Genomic DNA, 22,937 nt, shown 5'->3' with positions numbered 1-22,937 from the left:
AGTATGAGAAGGGGGTGTCCAAGTGTTGGATAACTTCTTTAATAAATATTACAAAGAAGCGTGGGACGAAATTACTCTAAAACAATGTGAGAGACATATTGATGATTATTTCATGTTATTGTTGCTCAAGACAGTACGATAAGCAATCGATTTATGGCATGTACTTAATTTTTTACACACTAAATCTGCATTTTGGCCTACATTTTATTAAATAAATAAGTTCTGTATATACAGCTCTGGCAAAAATTAAGAGACCACTACATCAAAACCCTGTCATGGGCAGCCCAATCTCCAGACCTGAACCCCATTGAAAACCTCTGGAATGTAATCAAGAGGATGATGGATAGTCACAAGCCATCAAACAAAGAAGAACTGCTTACATTTTTGCCCCAGGAGCAGTGTGAAAGACTGGTGGAAAGCATGCCAAGATGCATGAAATCTGTGATTAAAAATCATGGTTATTCCATAAAATATTGATTTCTGAACTCTTCCTGAGTTAAAACATTAGTATTGTTGTTTCTAAATGATTATGAACTTGTTTTCTTTGCATTATTTGCGGTCTGAAAGCACTGTTTTTTCTTTTTTTAATTTTGACCATTTCTCCTTTTCAGAAAAAAAATACAACATTTATTGCTAGGAAATTTGGAGACATGTCTGAAGTTTATAGAATAAAATAACAATTTACTCAAAAATATACCTATAAAGAGAAAAATCAGAGAAGCTGAAAATTTAGCAGTGGTCTATTAATTTTTGCCAGAGCTGTATTTGTCCGGCAGTGCATTGGGGCATGACTATGCACGTACAGCTCCTTAGCCTAATGCTATATCCTGTGCATACTGCCACTAACCTCTTGATTAACAGGCCGTTGGCTCCGATGCATGGCAGGGAATGTAAAACGAGGTTGAGGAGCTGTAAGTGCATTATCATATCTGAATGCACTTCCAGAGACATATACAGTGCCTTGAAAATGTATTCATACCCATTAACTTTTCCACATTTTTTTATATTACACCCTCAAACTTAAATGTTTTTTATTTGGATTTTATGTGCTATACCAACACAAAGTAGAAAGTGTTTCTAAAGTGTAAATGGAATGATACACTGTTTTCTAAATATTTTAAAAATATAAATCTAAAAATTGTGACATTCATTTGTTTTCAGCAATTTGAGGCAATACTTTGTAATACCACCATTCGCTGCAATTACTGCTGCATCTCTTTTGGGGTATGTCTCTACTAGCTTTGCATATCTAGAGGCTAAAGTATTTACACACTGGCTCTAGCTCAGGCTACTTTCACATTAGCGTCGTGCACTGCACGTCGCAATGCGACGTTGCAGTGCACCGACGCATACTGTGCAAGCGCCGCACAACGGGGGCAGCGGATGCTGTTTTTCAACGCATCCGCTGCCCCATTGTGAGGTGCGGGGAGGCGGGGGGAGTTCCGGCCGCGCATGCGCGGTCAGAAAAGACGGGAATGACGCATCAAAAAACGTTACAAGCAACGTTTTTTGGTGGCGACGGTCCGACGCAACCGTCGCACGACGGTTGCGACGTGCGGCAATGCGTCGCACTGCGTCGCTAATGCAAGTCAATGGAGAAAAAACGCATCCTGCAAGCACTTTTGCAGGATGCTTTTTTTTCTCCAAAACAACGCATAGCGACTTGCAGTGCACGATGCTAGTGTGAAAGTAGCCTCAGTGAGATTGAATGGAGAACATCTGTGAACAGCAATTTTCAAGTCTTGCCACAGATTTTCATTGGATTTACGTCTGGACTTTGACTGGGCCATTCAAACACATGAATATGTTTTGATGTTGCCACCACCATGTTTGATGTGAGGATGATGTTTTCAGAGTAATGTGCAGTACTAGTTTTCCATCACACACAGCGTTTTGCATGAAGCCTAAAAAGTTCTACTTTGGTCTCAGTCCTGCTTACACATACTAACTGTGTCCCCTACATGGCTTTATGTAAGCGTAGCTTCTCATGGCTTGCTTTCAAAAAAATGGCTTTTTTCTTGCCACTTTTCCATAAAGTCCAGATTTGTGGAGTTCTGTAGACAGATTCTCCCACCTGAACTAAGGATTTCTGCAGTGTGACGATGGGCCTTTTGGCTGCTGTTCTAATTAGTGCTCTCCTTGCTTGGGATGTCAGTTTAGATGGGCAGCCATGATGATATATTGAACAGTGCCCCATGTGTTCAGAGCTTGGGCTATTTTTTTTCTTTATATAACCAAACCCTTATTTACTCTACCACACAACTTTATCCCTGACCTGTCTGGCGTGGTTCTTGGTTTTCATGATGCTGTTTGATCCCTAATGTTCTTAAACAAATCTTTGAGACCTTCACAGAAAAGCTGTTGTTATCCTGAGAATAAATTTCACAAAGGTGAACTCAATTTAACAATTATGTCACTTCTGGAGGCAATTGGTGACTTAGGATTTTCTTTAAAGGGAAGGTGCCATCAAAAAAATTTTTTTTACAGCAATTGAAAAATGTAAAGAATTAATGTTTACATTTTCTTAAAAAATATTATCATTTGTTTATAATTTAGTAAAATATGAAAAATAATTTGAAAAGTTTTGGAATTTCCACTTGTAAACACTAGGGGGAGCAGCTAATGAGATATCAGAAAAACCTAGTGTACAAATAGCTCACATTACAGCACTGCAGTAATTATGGGCGGAGTCTGCTGACATGTGATGTCTCCTCTCCTCCCCTTCTGCGTGTTTGCTAAGGGATAAGAGAGGATGATATTCAGGAACCCAGTGAGCAGCCATTTTGTTGGTGACTGCAGAGTAAGGCTAGCAGTATTTGGTCAGTATTTTACATCAGTATTTGTAAGCCAAAACCAGGAGTGGAACAATTATAGGAAAAGTATAATAGAAACATATGCACCACTTCAGCATTTATCACCCACTCCTGGTTTTGGCTTACAAATACTGAGGTAAAATACTGACCAAATACTGATAGTGTGACGGCAGCCTTAGGCTACTTTCACACTAGCGTCGTTTGCAATACGTTGCAATGTGTCGTTTAGGAGAAAAAACGCATCCTGCAAAGTTGCGTTTTTTCCCCATAGACTAACATTACCGACGCATTGCGACGTATTGCCACACATCGCAACCGTCGTGCGACGGTTTTGGTGGACCGCCGTCACAAAAAAACCTTACATGTAACTTTTTTTGTGCGTCGAGTCCGCCATTTTCGACCGCGCATGCGCGGCCGAAACTCCGCCCCCTCCTCCCCGGACCTTGCAATGGGGCAGCAGAAGCGTCGTAAGACTGCTTCCGCTGCCCACGTCGGGCATTTCTTTCACAGCATGCGTCGGTACGTCGGCCCGACGCACTGTGACGGGCCCGTACCGATGCTAGTGTGAAAGCAGCCTTATACTGACAAGTAGACAGTCACCGAGGATGGCAGCCAGCAAGGATTCTGGGAGATATGTGGTGGAGGGAGCAGGGTGACAGCAGCACAGAGTATTTCAGGAGAGCAGTGTGCTGGTCTATGGGGGGGGCACCATGTTCAGTGCGCGGAGCAGCCAGGGATTTACATAGAGCGCTGTCTTTTATACACATGGATGGACCGTCTGCTTGTCTGCTCCACAGAAATCCAGGAAACATTTCTGCGGATTGATGGCCTGTTCTGATCCAGACTTTGCATGCAAAGACCCCATTCCCCTCCTCAGATCCTGTCTTCTCCATCCTGTCCTGGCGATGTGTGAAAGCGAGGCGACAGGCGCAGTCCGGGGTGACACTGGGAAGGAAATGTAGCCATATAGTAACGATAAACATGAGACCCCTCTCTTCAGCTGCCTCACCAGCCTTCCCCTGACTGCACCTAACTGGAGGTCATGCTGCCCCCTCTATTACCCCAGACCCGTGTGCAGGTGCTCAACCAGGACCACCATAGAATGGGTCCGCTTTCTGAAGATAATACTGCCATAGTTTTCTCACATAGTACCGCCATATAGATCACACACAATACTATCAAATAGATCACACAATACTGTCATACAGTTCTCACATAATACCACCATATAGATGACACATAATACCGCCAGTGTTCTCACATACCGCCATATAGATCACACATAATACTGCCATAGTGTTCTCACATAATACCGCCATATAGATCACACATAATGCTGCCAGTGTTCTCACATAATACCGCCATATAGATCACACACAATACCACCATATAATTCTCACAATACTGATCAAGCATAATACCACCATACAGATCACATAATACCGTCATATAGATCTCACATAACGCAGCATGACCCCTGCAGCTCCTGTTATCGCACGCATTGAGTTGTGTGTGCAATGGGGAAAGACATGCAGGGGGGAGAGGAGTGCATAGGAGAGGATTAGATACACGGTTCACCAGACAGTATCACACAGGATAGGATTAGATACATGGCTCAGCAGACCGTATCACACAGGATAGGATTAGATACACGGCTCAGCAGACTGTATCACACAGGATAGGATTAGATACATGGCTCAGCAGTCAGTATCACACAGGAGATGATTATTAGATACACGTCTCAGCAGACAGTATCACATAGGAGCGGATTAGATACACGGCTCAGCAGTCAGTATTCCACAGGAGGATTAGATACACAGGTCAGCACAGTATAGGATTAGATACACAGGTCAGCATACAGTATCACAGTATAGGATTAGATACACGGCTCAGGACAGTATCACACAGGATAGGATTAGATACACGGCTCAGCAGACCGTATCACACAGGATAGGATTAGATACATGGCTCAGCAGTCAGTATCACACAGGAGAGGATTATTAGATACACTTCTCAGCAGACAGTATCACATAGGAGCGGATTAGATACACGGCTCAGCAGTCAGTATTCCACAGGAGGATTAGATACACAGGTCAGCACAGTATAGGATTAGATACACAGGTCAGCATACAGTATCACAGTATAGGATTAGATACACGGCTCAGCACAGTATCACACAGGATAGGATTAGATACACGGCTCAGCAGACAGTATCACACAGGATAGGATTAGATAGACAGCTCAGCATAGTATCACACAGGATAGGATTAGGTACATGGCACAGCAGGCAGTATCAAACAGGATAGGATTAGATACATAGCTCAGCAGACAATATCACACAGGAGAGGATTAGACACACTGCTCAGCAGACAATATCACACAGGAGAGGAATAGATACACGGCTCAGCACAGTATAGTGATAGATACACGGTCTGATGTCCTGTGAGGAGCTACAGTGAGAGGCAGGGTTGGAGCAGCACAGAGATTCTCCCCCTCCCCCTCTGTTACCTCTCTGCAGCTCCTGAGGACATCAGACCGCAGCACTTCACCCTCTCTAGTGATTCTAGAGATCACAGCCACACACCAGGCAGCATAGCAGAGGACAGGGAACGGCCGACTGCTGACAGTGTGAAAGGAGAAGCAGCTGGAGCTGTCTCTCCTATAACAGCGCAGCTCTCAAGTCACAGTGGAGCTCACACACTGTGGGCTGAAGAAAGATGGCGCCGACCTCCTGCCTCTGCTGTGATGTGGAGACAGCCCAGCCTGCATTTCAGCTACATAGCAGCGATCTGATGATTGCTGCTATGTAGCAGAGCCGATCGAGAGGTGCCAGCTTCTAGCCTCCCATGGAGGCTATTGACGCATGGCAAAAGTAAAAAAAAAATGTTTTTAATAATATGAAAAAAATGAAAAAAATATAAAAGTTTAAATCACCCCCCTTTCGCCCCATCCAAAGTAAAACAATAAAAAAATCAAACCTACACATATTTGGTATCGCCGCATTCAGAATTGCCCGATCTATCAATAAAAAAAAGCATTAACCTTAAATAGCGTAGTGAGAAAAAAAATCGAAACACCAGAATTACATTTTTTTGGTCGCCGCGACATTGCATTAAAATGCAATAATGGTCGATCAAAAGAGCGTATCTGTACAAAAGCGGTATCATTAAAAACGTCAGGTCGGCACGCAAAAAATAAGCCTTCACCTGACCCCAGATCACGAAAAATGGAGACGCTATGGGTATCGGAAAATGGCGCTTTTTTTTTTTTTGCAAAGTTTTGAATTTCTTTTCACCACTTAGATAAAAAAAATAACCTAGACATGTTAGGTGTCTATGAACTCATAATGACCTGGAGAATCATAATATCAATATCAGGTCAGTTTTAGCATTTATTGAACCTAGCAAAAAAGCCAAACAAAAAACACATGTGGGATTGCACTTTTTTTGCAATTTCGCCACACTTGGAATTTTTTTCCCGTTTTCTAGTACAAGACATGGTAAAACCAATGGTTTCGTTCAAAAGTACAACTCCTCCCGCAAAAAACAAGTCCTCACATGACCATATTGACAGAAAATTAAAAAAGTTATGGCTCTGGGAAGGAGGGGAGCGAAAAACGAAAACGAAAAAGGGCCGCGGCGTGAAGGGGTTAATGGTTATTTTTGGCCCTACTATTGCGATTGGCCTGCCTAAACAGACCATTAAATGACCACCAATCAGCGTGCATACTTGATGGCCGCGGCCGGCATGCGTAATCAGCGCATTACTTTAAAGCTTGAGCTAGATGATGAGCTCTGCCTGGCACCGATTTGCTACAAAAGGATGTATTATCTCGCTGTAGATTAATTCTTTACCAGAATTGCTAGCCATACTACTGAAATCACTCTCTTAAACTGTGCTCTTTCTAAACCGCAAGAAAGCTATTTGTTAGATTTACAGATGATCCGAGCTAAAATGGAGATTCTTTTGGCCAAATATTGACTTTATTGCAGATTATCCAAGATGAAATACTTATTCTTTAAGAATATAATTTACCTTTTTAATGTGTTTCTCTTGCACTTGTGATCATAAAGTGTAATTAACTTCACTACAATTTAATTTTATTTTTGCCTTTATAAAAGGAGCTAAGGGTAGAACACACAGACATTTAGAAAAGGTATCTAATGGATAGTAGAAATGATGGAAGAAGCCAGGAGACATCTTCCGATTATGGATTAGAGGCATTTGTAACATACATAAGAAAGTACACATCAGAAGTCAGATTAATAAAAATTATTGTTCATTGAAAAAATAGTTTTGTACATTGCTAAATACGCATTTACAAGGGGTTGATAAAATGTGCTACATAAGACCCTGTCCCATGAGGAGTACGGTAATTAAAAACAGTTGGTTACCCTTGAAGAGCCTTTTTTCCCATCTTAGGGCTTGTTCACACACTATTTTTTTTGCACGTTTTTCAATGATTATGTTGCCGTACCAGCAAACTGAATGAGATTTATGAAATCTCATGCATAAGCTGCTTATTTTTTCCTTGATGCAAATTTGAAAAAAGGCTTTGAGATTTCAAATCCACATGTCCTTTTTTCACCCATCTAAACAAATGGGGTAAAAACACGTAAAAAAAAAAAAAAATCGTCAACACCTTGTGAATTTTATGCTGCATTTTATTCTGCCAAAACTCTGGTTTTGAGTGCAGAAAAATCTGCTGCAAATGCTCAAATGCTCAACGTGTGCACAAAACTTTATGAAGTAATTGCATTTTGCTTGAAATATGTTGCTTAAGATCGTTGGGGTCTGACCTTGGGGGCTTCTGCCAGTCATGAGTGAAGAAGACACAGCCCCACTTGACAATGCAGGGAACTGCAGCATGGCCCCATTCATTTGGGAGGGTCTTACAAAATTGACTAATGATTACAGTTTCGAAGTGTGCAACACCTCCCAAATTTGGGATTAGTATTGATCTTAGGTGACTGGTTTTCATGAAGCAACTAGTGCATACTTTTACAATCTGAAATTTAATGGTTGCTTTAAATTGACTAACCATTCCATCCAATCCATGTGCTTGAGTTTCCAGAAGACACACTGAAAATGCATTATACATAAGAATGTTGTTTGTGTGTCCCCTCCTTCTTCTCCTCCCATAATTTAGAAACACTTTTTTCAGTTTCAGCCTTGAAATGTAATGAACTTAATTACTTTACTCTGACCACCCAAATTTTCTTATCAAATTAGGAATTGTGTTCTGATCCTTATGGCAATGTTGACCTGTTTATGCTTAGCTTTACTTCCAGATTTCTAATATATTACTCTTTTCCATTGTTTTGTCAACACCATATTTAATTCTTAATCTAATACTCCATAGTATACTATTTGTGCAATCCAACAGGTTCCTTTAGAATATGTTAATACAGTGTAGTAGTATAATGCAGATGCATACAGTCATCATAACTAAATTCACAAAATAATCACAGTAAAATATAGGAAACCGGAGTTTGCATATGAATCAAAAATCTCCAAATGTTCCTTTTTGGGTAAATACTTGTATTCCCCATGATATAACAATTCTAGAACACAAGACGTCTGTGAATTTATGAATAAATGGATATGACATGCCCTCGATCTGAAAGAGCAAGTTATTTCGCACAGACTGATAATGATTGTACAGTATTGGAATCCAAATTAAGTAATGGAATCAGTGGTAGGAGAATGGTGGCCGGACGAGCAAACTACATTTGTGCTCAAAAGTTTACATACCCCTGCAGAATTTTTGCTTTTGTGGCCTTTTTTTCAGAGAATACGAATGATAACACCAAAACTTTTTCTCCACTCATGGTTAGTGGTTGGGTGAAGCCATGTATTGTCAAACTACTGTGTTTTCTCTGTTTAAATCGTAATGACAACCCAAACATTCAAATGACCCTGATCAATAGTTTACATACCCCATGTCTTAATACCGTGTTTTGCCCCCTCTAACATCAATGACAACTTAAAGTCTTTTATGTAGTCCTAGAAATCAACCGAGAGCATAATGCCCCATAGATAATCATAACATCAGCCATTTCATTATAAAACATACACATTTTATTAACAAAATTCAAAGACCAAAGGTAAAAAATACAACTGATACTAGTGATGAGGATAAGGTTAATGACTGAAAGACACACCTATATGGAGACACATACATTATACATGTAAAGGTGCCAACAACGCAGCATATGGAGCAAATGCTCCATTGGGTGGGGCACAAGTAATGCTGAAACTACTAGGGTAGGAGAAGATGTAAAAACCATAAGCTTAGTAGCCAAGAGGCCCATCCATATAACTCTACCAAGTCCCTCCTACCCCCACCCAGATTGCACTAACCCGTAAAGTGCAACAATAAACTAAGTGAGCTGCTGCCAGTTGTGCTTACCCATGATGTGATCTCCCACTAGAGGTGTCAGACAGATAGCCTCGATGCACGTTTCATGTTTTGAGCTTCCTCGGGGGGCTGTCTTTTGTGGTAGTTGTAGATGAGGTTCTTTATTTTCTCAGATGGTAAAGCTGCCCACTCTTCTAGGCAAAAAGTCTCCAGTTCCTGTAAATTCCTGGGCTGTCTAGTATGAACTGTGCACTTGAGATCTCCCCAGAGTTGCTCAATGATATTGAGGTCAGGAGACTGAGATGGCCACTCCAGAACCTTCACTTTGTTCTGCTGTAGCCAATGACAGGTCGACTTGGCCTTGTGTTTTGGATCGTTGTCATGTTGGAACGTCCAAGTACGTCCCATGGGCAGCTTCCGGGCTGGTGATTGCAAATTTGCCTCCAGTATTTGCTGTAACGTGCTGCATTCATCTTTCCTTCAACTTTGACCAAGTTTCCTGTGCCTCTAGCTCACACATCCCTAAAACATCAGCAATGCACCTCGTGCTTTACAGTAGGAATGGTGTTCCTTTCATCATAGACCTTGTTGACCTCTCTCCAAATGTAACTTTTATGGTTGTAGCCAAAAAGTTCAATTTTGGTCTCATCACTCCAAATTACCTTGTTCTAGAAGTTTTGAGGCTTGTCTCTGTGCTGTTTTGTGTTTTGTAGGTGAGATACTTTGTGATATTTGCACAGTAATGGCTTTCTTCTGGCGACTCAACCATGCAGCCCATTTTTCTTCAGGTGCCTCCTTATTGTGCATCTTGAAACAGCCACACCGCTAGTTCAGAGAGTCCTGTATTTCAGCTGGTTATTTATTGATTTTTCTCTGCATCCCAGACAATTTTCCTGGTAGTTGTTGACAAAATTTCTATTGGTCTACCTGACCATGGTTTTGTTTTTACAGAGCCCCTGATTTTCCATTGGTTAATCACAGTTTGAACGCTGTTGACTGGCATTATCAATTCCTTGGATATCTTGTTGTGTCCCTTTCCTGTTTTATAAAATTCAACTACCTTTTCCCATGGATCTGTTGACAATTCTTTTGCTTTCCCCATGACTCACAGTCCAGAAACGTCAGTGGCTGGATGAAAGATGCAAGAGTCTGTCTGGATCCCAGAAATTCACTCAGCTTTTATGCACACACTCTGATTACAAAGATGTTACCTTTAGTAGCCAGTCGAACCCATTGGTGTCAACTTGTGTGCATGTTATCAGGCCAAAATCACCAGGGTATGTGAACTTTTGACCAGGGTTATTTGGATGTTTTGGGTGTCATTCTGATTTAAAAAGAGAAAACACAGTAGTTTGACAATAAATGGCTTTACCGAACCACTAACCATGAGTGGAGAAAAAGTTTTGGTGTTATTCTCTGAAAAAAAGCTATGAAAACAAAAATTCTGCCGGGTTTTGTGAACTTTTGAGCACAACTGTAAAGTAAAGGATCTGATGAGACCAAAAAAAATGTCAACAGGCAATATAGTTTTAGTTCATAGGGAAGTAAAGGAGACTTGTCAATGTGGAACCTGGAGTAGTGCTGGGTTAATGCAGGAGGCTCTAAGCCAGGAATGAACCAGCAAAGTAGCTTAGAATTTGCAGAAGTCCAACACTTAGCTGATGGAAGAGCAGCAGGATTTCAGCCAGCAATATAGCAAAGCTGAATTTCACAAGGTCCTATGCACAGCTGACAATGGCATAGCAGAGCTGAATTTGTGACAGAGACCGATTCCCAGCTGGCAGCAGGTAAGAACTCCTGACTCAGTGATATAGCAGAGCTGGGTTTGTCATAGAGTCGAGGGCAGAGTTGTAATCAGAACATGAAAGTTTGGCATAAAGTGCGCCATACTATAAAAAACTGGTATCCCAGCAATGTTCTGGATTACCCTGGTAACCTAACACACAAAAGAATATAGGGAGCTGGCCGAGGCAGGACGACGATACTGGCATGATCCTGGAGTAACCTGACAGCTTAATTTGACCAGTTGGGGTGTGCACAATCTATCTATTTGAAAAAAACTGAAAGAAAACATGTAGTGATGGATTGCTAACCCTGACATGGATCCCCTACTTCTCCTCTCACATTGTTGGGTTGTGCTATCCTTATTGTGTTCCACTGTTGGTGGAACTGAATTTTCAATTGCAGAAATAAATGAAAATCAGATCTTTTCATTGGGCTCTGTTCCAAGTTCAGAAATGTATTCCAGAGGAACTGAATACATGGGCTAATAAAACCAGTAAATAAACCAATTTCTTTGTATCTGGGATAAGTGCCCGATAAAATAGCTTACTTTTTTTCTGCATCTTCTCAATCTGACGGTGTTCAATAAACGATCAGACAAACAGTAACACCCAGTTGTCACACATTTCTTGGAGGAATAGCAGAGGAATGGCATTAGGCAGGGTTATAAGTAAAGATAAACCAGAACTGTTGTTTCATGGAGAAGACAAATATTTATTAAAGCCGAAAAGATCACAGTCCTTGGCAAAGAGATACCTGCCACACTGGATACTATAATCATTACTGTTACTTTGGCTATTGGAAATCCAGCTTATGTTGGACCAAGGTAACTGATACACATTTGAATATAACGTGAAAAATTCCTTTCTCAAGTGGAGAAACCCTACTTTCTTTTCAAATTGAAGGAGAAATAGCTCAAAATGCAAAATTTGTGAAGACATTCATTTTTTACATGACCACACTATCAATGTATTTTAACAATCGTTTCTACAGACTGAGTAAATAAATAAAACAAGTGACTATAAGAAACGTAATACTTAGAAGAGAAATATACTTGTTTTCTGAAAAGCCCTCAAATACAGCTGAAATCTGTCACTTAATTCAGGGATCATATTACTCTACATGCTGTGTATTAAAGTCCTTGAAAAGGAGGGATAGGGACGGTTGTGTGAGGAGGAGTAGAGTGAGGGAGAATGGCACAGACCATTCTTCTGCTTTCTAGTAAGTGTAAATCCCACCGCAGGACTGGATTTACAGCTACACTGCTCAGTACTGCTGTCTAATTTCCTAAATACTGATGCTTTTGAGAGCATGCTATATAGAGATAATAGAGTAGGAGTGCCACTTTCTACTGTGTATCGTACACATCATAGCATCTAGTTTCTACCCATTAGGACATAGACAACTACAAGTTTAAGAGCTGGTGAAAATGCAGATTAAAAATCATTACAGTTGAACAAAAAGATTCACTGAACACTGGCAATTCATGTACGTCGGACAAGATCCTTATAAACCTCCTCCTACCTGCCATCATATGCTATGCCTCTAATTAGTAGTCTCGTTGCCTTAATGCGCAAAGATGACATTGTGCCGGGCCTACTAATCACAAGAAGCTTTGAGAATCCCGCTAGGTAGGAGGAGGTTCACCAAAGCGCCTTAGCCAAAACGCGTTGGTCAGTGTGCCCCCGGATGACTCCATCCTTGTTCTTGTATTTTATTTATTTTTGATAATAAAGTTTTCTCCTGGATTTTATCATATATCCCTCACTGGATTTCCAATCCTCCTGAAATTATAGGTACGCTTTAAAACAAGTAGCATTCCATAGATGTAGAAGATCATGTTCTCTAGTAGTTTCACCATATCCTCAAGGGACCAGCATCCCCAGAAAGGAAAAGCAATATCACATGTCCATAAAAGCTTAATTTAGTTTAACACGTGGATAAGGCAGGTGGCACACAGGATTGTTTGACGGGATTATAGCAGGCTGGATCAGAGCCTCACTGGCCAGATAAAGGTATATTTGATCTGGAAGAGTCCTGCTGTTTCCAGCAGGTTGTGGTGTAGCAGGGAGATAAATATTATGTAGTCAAAGAAAGTAGGCATTAGTTGCTCAGTAGATTGAGGTTACAGGGTAGAATCCTTCAGAACCTAATATCCTGCTAGACTGTTATATTTAATCTTCCACTACAGCTTTACAAACATTGCACATCTCATGGCTGAATACTAAGGCGACATTTCTGATCAGGAATTCATGTGTTCATCCACATTACTGCACATAGAATTGAACACATGGAGTGCATCACAGTAGTTATATTTATCTAGTTTTCTACCTTTTGGCTGAATAATGTTCCTCATAATTCTGTTATTTATTTTGTTATTCTATCTCTGACTACTGTAGTTGGCGAGTTTAAAGGGGTGGTCACCTTTCAAAAAAAAGTCTGCCTCCTGCTTAGATAGGATTAAAAAACAAACTGAACTTTACTTACCCTTCATCGGTCCAACTCTGTGTCTTAGGTTTTTGATGTTTGGCTGCAGCTTTGACGTCATGTTTACAGCTCAGCAGCCAATCCCTGAGCTCTGTGGCTTTCCTGATGCAGATGGCGCAAGCTGCTGAGCTCAGTGATTGGCTGCATCACTATTGGCGTGACTTCACCATTGCAATCAAACGATAGAGATTGGCCCAGTGGAGGAGACAACACTGGACCTTGGGTGGTCAAATAAAGCTTAGTTTGTTTTTGAAAAGGGTCAAATAATTTAAAATTGTGCTAATAATATCCTTTGATTTATCCTGAATACCTTTGTAAATGCTATATTAGGAATCTTGTATCACCTCAGTAATGTTTCTCCGTATTTCCAAACTTCAGTGATTTTTGAGCTCAGCCTTGCCACCTCCTTCTCATTGTCCCACGTGTAGCTGGTAAGATACAGTGGTATGTAAAAGTTTGTGCACCCCTGGTCAAAATTACTATTATTGTGAACAGTTAAGCAAGTTGAAGATGAAATGATCTCTAAAAGGGATGCCCAAAGTTTTACCCGCCATTGTAACTGGTTGCAGCCTTCTTGTGTTGTCTATTTGCACTGGAGCTAAAGGTTGCTGAATCCCATCCCTTAGTTTAGGTGACGGGCTTCAAATGGCCACCAGCTGACGAGAGAACTGATCAGCAGATTAACCAATGTGTCCTCTGAAAGGTTTCTAGAAGACTGACTGTTATATTAATATGCAGAAATTGTAGACTAAGGGCTCATACAGATGTCCGTGGATCTTGGTCCAATCGTGGACCGCAATACACGGACTGGCCGTGGGTCTCCCGACCAGAGAATGACAATGATACATTTCCATGAGGCTGTCAAGCTCAGGTCAGGAGATCCCAGGCCCACGGACATCTGCATGAGCCCTCAGGCTACATTTATGTCTGATTTTATATCTGTATAAAATTGACAATTTTTTCCTCTCATATGTTCTGTATTTCCTCCATATTGCATCCATTTTTTTTTAAACTGAATGAGATAAATGGTCTTACATTTTTTATCTATTGACTCTTAACAATGGAGCAGTAAATAAAAGATGAAACATGGCTGGAACACTGAAGTACTGTGTATGTCTTCCTGGTTTCATCCACTTTATATTTATCCCCACAGAACAAGTCATATTCTTATCCATTTTGTGGTGTCAAGTTTACAATAATATCTATAATCCCCTAATATACGTAACATTTCAGCAATGTACCACGTTCTTTCCATGATGACCATCCCACCACCTTTATCAGCACTTCTTATCATGATTTGATCTAAGAGCTTGGCATTGTGCTGGAGTTAAGTTGTCACTTCCTCTAACTAATTAGGGTAAATTTCTCAATTCAGTTAAAAGGAGGTGGTGGAAAGTTTTTAGATGTCTACCTCGACATGGGTAAAAGTTGGAATGACCTCTTACATCAACATGTTGGAGGTCACCCATAGGAGTTACAGAACTGTCCCCCACATTGTGATATTCGATCCCATTCTCTTTCATAGCACCTCTCCTCTTCTGTAATAAGAAGTGCCTGTTTAGGGTGTGCTGATGAACAAAATCATTGTCATCTAAAAATACCTCGAACGTATTAGCAGCTTTGGGGCAAAGAGAAAGCCTTGTGTTTAATAGTTGTACTTTGTGAACAGATAACGTATATCCTGATAGGATCAAGATATTTATGTTTTGGTCCTTTTTGGCTGTTGGTTCGAGGTAAATATTAAATTTGGTGGATTTGCCTTATTTTCCCCTCCCTATTTTTCCCTCAGTTTGCGTTCCTTTTTGAGCCTTTTAAGGTGGTAGTTTTTGGTTGGGATATTATGAGGAAGAACTTTGTAGTTTTTTTCTCTCGTTTTCAATTTTCCTGACTCATGATGATTGGGGCTGATAGACTGGGGTTTTCCCCTCAAAAAAGGAGTAAGGTTAAAAAGGAAGCAACCTCATTACCAGATGTTCTTTTCAAGAGATCATCAACTCCTTTGATGGTAGAGGCTTCAGTGTCACTAGTGATCCCAATCCCCCCCCCCCCCCTCGTGCATTCAGTGGAGACCCAGGAATGTCCTCAATCTCATATGGGCTGTGAAGACAGAGGAATTTAAATCTTCCTCATCCAATGCAGACGGCCTGTTGTCATCGCTGCAACCTTTTTGTTAATAGTAGTATCATCAACGGTTGGGACAACTTTCAGTCCATCACCTTGAGCAGGAACTCCATATTTCACTGTGTCTGGTAGTATTCTAGTGTTGGTAGGTGAACACTTTTAATCAGGTTATTTTATTTTTTTGAAAAGTGTCAGGTGTCATATAAATTAGACTTAATAGACCGTTATACGAGGGAACATTTGTGCCATGTGGTGAAAAGTGTGTATTTATGTGTATGATGAGTGGACCATAATGCATGCTGTAATAGAGTATTTATTGCATTCAGTGTAGAGGTAATCAACAATATGCCATCAATTAAAGGAAATAGACAACTTCATAGACTTTTTTTTTTACTTCAGGGGATGTATTTATCTAAGATTCATTTTTGCAATTGAGTTTCTTATCTTCCTTTTTCTGAGCTTCTCGCAAATGATTTGTGACTACAAAATTCAGCACAACTTTCGTGTGGTCAGAAAGATAAGAGTTAGAGTGCTTTTCTCTGGACATATACATTAATTCCCAAAAGTTTTGGGTCTGACACAAATTCTGGCTTTCACAAGGCTTGCTGCTTTAATGTTTATGGTGGGGATTTGCATTCACTCTAGAGTGTTATGAGGAGTGATCAGATGAATTTCAAAAACCTACAAAGTCATTGCCATGAAAATGAACTGAAACACAAAACCCCCATTTCAACTGAATTTTAGCCCTGCTGCATCATTTCAGCAATCTTTTTATTAGCTTAGGAGAAAGTGTTAACAAGGACAGTGCAGCTGATATCACTCAGTCATGCTTATTGAATTAGAAGTCCAGACTGTTAACCATAGTTATCTCATAGGAAACCTGTGAGGTCATCATTGCTTTGAAGCAAAAGGGTTTCGCAGGCAATGACATTCTTATAGAGCGGGAAAAGAAGGCTTCGGTGCACCCAAGAAAGTCCAGCAAGTGCAAGGACCAACTCCCAAAGAGTATTCAGCTACGGGATCGGTTCATCACCAAGGTGGAATTTGCTCAGAAATGGCAGCACGCAGGTGGTAATACATCTACATCAACACTCTAAATATGGTCACGCTATGATGGTCTTCGGTAAGGAAGAGGAGCCTCAAACGATACCTGGAGCAGGGACCCTAGCTATCCCTGTCCCAGGGGGTACTCTTGAAGGTAGAGAGGCCCGCCCAGGTCTCCAACCTTGCTTTGCTCCTGTTAAGTAAGCCCTAATCTGTTCCCTCCACCACTCCATGAGGCATGGAAGGTAAACTAGACACAAAGATAAAAGAGGGAATGTAGTCCATTTAAAATAGGACATGAAACACACCATCTCTAAAAAGAGTGCAATCCATTAGCCAACGTGACCGTCTAACTCCAGGTCTTCCAGGGGGATGTGACACCCTCATGACAAATATTGAGTTTTTACATAAACTTGATGGATTTGTCAATAAAAGTTTAAAAACTTATGAAAATCTTATAATTGTACTTCAGTGACCATAGAAACTTCTGACTAAAAGATCTAAAAACAATGAAGTATTAGACTTTGAGAAACGCCATAACTTGTGTCTTTTGACTGTTTTGTTCAGTTTGTCATATTGCAGCTTTTTTTTTATGTACAAAAATCTGTCTGCCACTTTTTTTCTCCTAAATATGTATGAAAGACAATTTACCCCCCTATTATTCTCACCGGGCAGCACGGTGGCGCAGTGGTTAGCACAGCAGCCTTGCAGCGCTGGAGTCCTGGGTTCTAATCCCACCCAGGACAACATCTGCAAAGAGTTTGTATGTTCTCTCCGTGTTTGCGTGGGTTTCCTCCGGGCACTCCGGTTTCCTCCCACATTCCAAAGACATACTGATAGGGAATTTAGATTGTGAGCCCCATCGGGGACAGTGATGATAATGTGTGCAAACTGTAAAGCGCTGCGGAATATGTTAGCACTATATAAAAATAAAGATTATTATTATTATAATGGGAGACGCATTTAAACTTACAGTAGTATGCTTTAAAAAGCCTAAAATACCATATATGTTTTTCAGTCTATACTAATAAAAACTAGTTGAGAAAAGAATAAAAAAAGTATTTAAATAAGTACATATGTCAAAAATTAAGAGACCACTGCAAAATTTTCAGTTTGTCTGATTTTTATTCTTTATAGGTATATTTTTGAGTAAAATGTAAATTGTTCTTTTATTGTGTAAACTACTGACAACATGTCTCCGAAGTTCCAAGCAATACATTTTGTATGTATTTAAAAAAATGAGAAATGGTCAAAATAACAAAAAAATGCATTGCTTGCAGACATCAAATAATTAAAAAAAAAGTTCATAATCATTCAAAAACAACAGGAAGAGTTCAGAAATCACTCGTTTGTGGAATAACCATGATTTTTAATCACAGCTTTCATGCATCTTGGCATGCTTTCCTCCAGTCTTTCACACTGCTTTTGGGTGACCTTATGCCACTCCTGGTACAAAAATGTAAGCAGTTCTTCTTTGTTTCATGGCTTGAGACTATCCATCTTCCTTTTGATTACATTCCAGAGTATGTCTGAGGACTGGTTTTTCCAGCAGCACAATGCACCATGCCACACATTTAGGTCAATCAAGGTGTGGATGAAGGACCACCACATCGAATCCCTGTCATGGCCAGCCCAATCTCTAGACCTGAACCCCATTGGAAACCTCTGGAATGTAATAAAGAGGAAGATGCATAGTCACAAGCCATGAAACAAAGAAGAACTGCTTAAATTTTTGTTCCAGGAGTGGCATAAGATCACCCAAAAGCAGTGTGAAAGACTGGTGACAAGCATGCCAAGACGCATAAAAGCTGTGATTAAAAATCATGGTTATTCCACAAAATATTGATTTCTGAACTCTTCCTGAGTTAAAACATTAGTATGAGACCATCCACCGCCTCATCAGGAGCATGCCCAGGCATTGTACGGAGATCATACAGGCACGTGGAGGCCACACACACTACTGAGCATCATTTCCTTGTCTTGAGGCATTTCCACTGAAGTTGGATTAGCCTGTAACTTCATTTCCACTTTGATTTCAAGCATCATTCGAACTACAGACCTCTGTGCTATATTAGTTGTGATTTATGTTGATCATTTTTAGGTTTTATTGTTCTCAACACATTCCACTATGTAATGAATAAAGATTTACAACTGGAATATTTCATTCAGTGATGTCTAGGATGTGGAAGGTTAGTGTTCCCTATTTTTTTGAACAGTGTGTATATATTACGTACGTTCAAAGTATACGTTGAAATTTAGGTACAGGTTCTTTGACATATGGCACACAGTTGATTATGTTTTTGATGTATAAGTCCAACTCATACGTCTGCAGATGTACAAATGTGAATAGAGACTTACAAACTCTATCAGAACAAGCTCACTGACTGCTCCTCAGTTAATTCATTTACAGCCAGTAATAACTGGGCAACACAAAAGCTGTAGAAGTGCAACTGTGCAACCTTTTTTTTAATGAAAACCAATTGGTAAAATGATTTAAAGTAAAAAACACGTTAATTTAAATAAATAAAAAAAAAGTGTAAAGAAAACACCAGGAAAAAGGCAGAAACGCTTACCTGCCCAGGCCTCAAAACAAATGCACTATCAGGGTGCAGTGGACCCAATTAAAGATGGCGGCTACACAGGTGCAGTAATACCGATGAGACAGCCAACCTACAATCAGGGAGTGGCCATTTGGTACACCAGTGCACAAAAAGAATACAGTCTGTATGCGGCAATGTTTACACACAAGAGATGCAGAGCATCTGACTTACAGCCTACTAATGATGCCCATACTCTTAGATCTGGCGGGCTGCTAACTAAAATGCATCTTGTGTGAACAAAGGCCACAGTTTACAGAGCCATCTGGGCCCAACTGCACCCTGAAAAGATATAGAGTGCAAAAAACACATAGCAATATATGTGAGGTATTAGTTGATATTATGGCCAAAATATGGAAGCTTGCAACCCACATGAAGGGTCCCCACGTTTTGCGAGTCGTACTCTAACATTGAAATCACAAAAAGAAAATTCTCCAAAAATCTATAAAAAAAACACCAGGAAAAAGGCAGCGATGCTTACCTGCCCAGGCCTCAAAACAAATGCACTCCCACTACGGCCTCTCCCTGATTGTAGGCTGGCTGTCTCATTGGTATTACTGCACCTGTGTAGCCACCATCTTTAATTGGGTGCACTGCACCCTGATAGTACATTTGTTTTGAGGCCTGGGCAGGTAAGCATCTCTGCCTTTTTCCTGGTGTTTTTTTTTTTATATAGATTTTTGGAGGATTTTCAAGTCCTCTTTTTGTGGTTTTAAAAATAAAAAAAGGTGTACTGTTAAAAAGGTCTGTTGTCCATACCATGAGTAGTGTTGGGTGAATGCACTCTTCATGATCTTTTGTGCTACTGTCATCTATTAAGTTTCATAGTACATGAAATATGAGTCAATACCTGTCAACCCAGTCATTTATGGATTGTTGGTGCTGCTTCATCCCTCTGTTTTGTATGCAGAAAAGACAATCCGCCTTGTTTTGTACACTTTTTTCGGTGTGTGTTGAACATGTGCTTTGTAAGCCAGATGATATCTTCAGTCCTCAGAAGCTCTGCTTCCAACAATCACATTCTGTCTTATAATGTATGTGCTTCAGGATTATTTGTATCAATAACAAAACTGTATCCAAAATAACAGGACCTTGTTTTTTAAATATCTCTGCCTACTTTATATGGAGCTGTCTGCCTCTGTCAGGACACGTGCTGCTGTTTGTGGAAAGCAGTGATGATGGAATTTAGGGATTGTGATGAGAACATGTCATATAAAATAACATAACCTGTAGTATAAAAGCAATATGATAACAGGTAAAATAGTGATATTTGTTCTACATATTTAGTAATGTCATATTTTAATTAACTTAAATAGCAGTGAGTTTGACCGTCTTTAGTCTTAATGTATATGGGGGTCTTCACAACCATAGCACTATTTAATGTACACTATGTTCCAAATTATTATGCAAATGACATTTTTCTCGGATTTTCCTAAATGGTCGGTGCAAATGACAGTTAGTCTAATAAAAGTCATCACCCATTAGAATATACATCGAATTTTATTGAAGAAACCTCCCAATGATAACAGTATAATCTCCAAAATAAATAAAAACTCAAAATGCACTGTTCCAAATTATTAGGCACAGTAGAATTTCTAAACATTTGATATGTTTTAAAGAACTGAAAATGCTCATTTGTGGAATTTGCAGCATTAGGAGGTCACATTCACTGAACAAAAAAGCTATTTAACTCCAAAACATCCTAACAGGCCAAGTTACATGTTAACATAGGAGCCCTTCATTGATATCACCTTCACAATTCTTGCATCCATTGAACTTGTGAGTTTATGGTGAGTTTCTGCTTGTATTTCTTTGCATGAAGTCAGAATAGCCTCCCAGAGCTGCTGTTTTGATGTGAACTGCCTCCCACCCTCATAGATCTTTTGTTTGATGATACTCCAAAGGTTCTTTATAGCGTTGAGGTCAGGGGAAGATGGTGGCCACACCATGAGTTTATCTCCTTTTATGCCCATAGCAGCCAATTACTCAGAGGTATTCATTGTCATGCATGAAGATGATTTTGTTCCTGAAGGCACGTTTCTGCTTTTTAGACCATGGAAGAAAGTTGTCAGTCAGAAACTCTTTACTTTGCTGAGGTCATTTTCACACCTTCAAGAACCTTAAAGGGCCCTACCAGCTGGTTCCCTGTTATGATCCTTAGTGGTTGAGGATCACAAATTACTCCAGCTAAGTAACAAACATAGAACAAGCTCTAGGGAGGTGGCAAACTGGACTGACCGCAAATTTGAACCTATCCAAACACACTAGAAGTAGCCGGTGAACGTGCCTAAAAATCCTAGACGTCTCGAGCCAGCCTGAGGAACTAACTACCCCTAGAGAGAAAGAAAAGACCTCTCTTGCCTCCAGAGAAATAATCCCCAAAGATATAGAAGCCCCCAACAGATAATAACGGTGAGGTAAGAGGAAGGCACATACACAGGGGTGAAAGCAGATTCAGCAAATGAGGCCCACTAATACTAGATAGCAGAAAATAGAAAAGGGAATCTATGCGGTCAGTAAAAAACCCTTACAAAATATCCACTCTGAGATTTCAAGAACCCCCACACCAACTAACGGTGTGGGGGGAGAAACTCAGTCCCCTAGAGCAACCAGCAAGCGAGGAAATCACATTTTAGCGAGCTGGACTAAAAACATAATGAACACTGATAATCAAAAAATGATCAAACAAAAACTTAGCTTGTCTTGGAGAGACTGGGAGCAAGGTAGACACAAGGAATCTGAAGAGCACTGAATACATTGATAGCAAGCAAGGAACTGAGTCTCCAGGTGAGCTAAATAGGAAACCAACCAAGGATAACGAACCAGCTGATGCAGCCAACCTGCAGAAAGACAACACTACACAGTACCGCTTGTGACCACTAGAGGGAGCCCAAAAATAGAATTCACAACAGTACTTCCCCCTTGAGGAGGGGTCACCGAACCCTCATCAAGACCCCCAGGGCGATCAGGATGAGCCGCGTGGAAGGCACGAACCAAATCGGCCGCATGAACATCAGAGGCGACAACCCAGGAATTATCCTCCTGACCATAGCCCTTCCACTTAACCAAATACTGAAGCCTCCGTCTAGAGATACGAGAATCCAAAATCTTCTCCACCACGTACTCCAATTCGACCTCGACCAGCACCGGAGCAGGAGGCTCAACAGAAGGAACCTCAGGTACCACATACCTCCGCAACAAAGACCTATGGAACACATTATGAATGGCAAACGATGCTGGGAGATCCAAACGAAAAGACACCGGGTTAAGGATTTCCAAGATCTTATAAGGACCGATGAAGCGAGGCTTGAATTTAGGAGAGGAGACTTTCATAGGAACATACCGAGAAGACAGCCACACCAAATCCCCAACGCGAAGTCGGGGACCCACACCGCGGCGGCGGTTGGCAAAGCGCTGATCCTTCTCCTGTGACAACCTCAAATTGTCCACCACATGGCTCCAAATCTGGTGCAACCTATCCACCACAGAATCCACCCCAGGATAGTCAGAAGGCTCAACCTGACCCGAGGAAAAACGAGGATGGAAACCAGAATTGCAGAAAAAAGGCGAAACCAAAGTAGCAGAACTCGCCCGATTATTAAGGGCAAACTCGGCCAATGGCAAAAAAGTCACCCAATCATCCTGATCAGCAGAAACAAAACATCTCAAATAAGTTTCCAACGTCTGATTAGTTCGCTTGGTTTGGCCATTAGTCTGAGGATGGAAGGCCGA

The 22,937-nt window shown here is 40.6% G+C and overlaps 1 protein-coding gene across 1 annotated transcript in view; it reads left to right on the top strand.

The window, feature by feature from the left end:
- The window catches only part of PIGN (phosphatidylinositol glycan anchor biosynthesis class N), a 477,253-nt gene that overhangs the window by 406,008 nt on the left and 48,308 nt on the right, over window positions 1-22,937 (top strand). The window lies entirely within an intron of this gene.

This window comes from Ranitomeya variabilis, chromosome 6 (assembly GCF_051348905.1).
Source record: "Ranitomeya variabilis isolate aRanVar5 chromosome 6, aRanVar5.hap1, whole genome shotgun sequence".
NCBI classification, from domain to species: domain Eukaryota; kingdom Metazoa; phylum Chordata; class Amphibia; order Anura; family Dendrobatidae; genus Ranitomeya; species Ranitomeya variabilis.
This window is presented reverse-complemented; position numbering and strand designations above follow the sequence as displayed.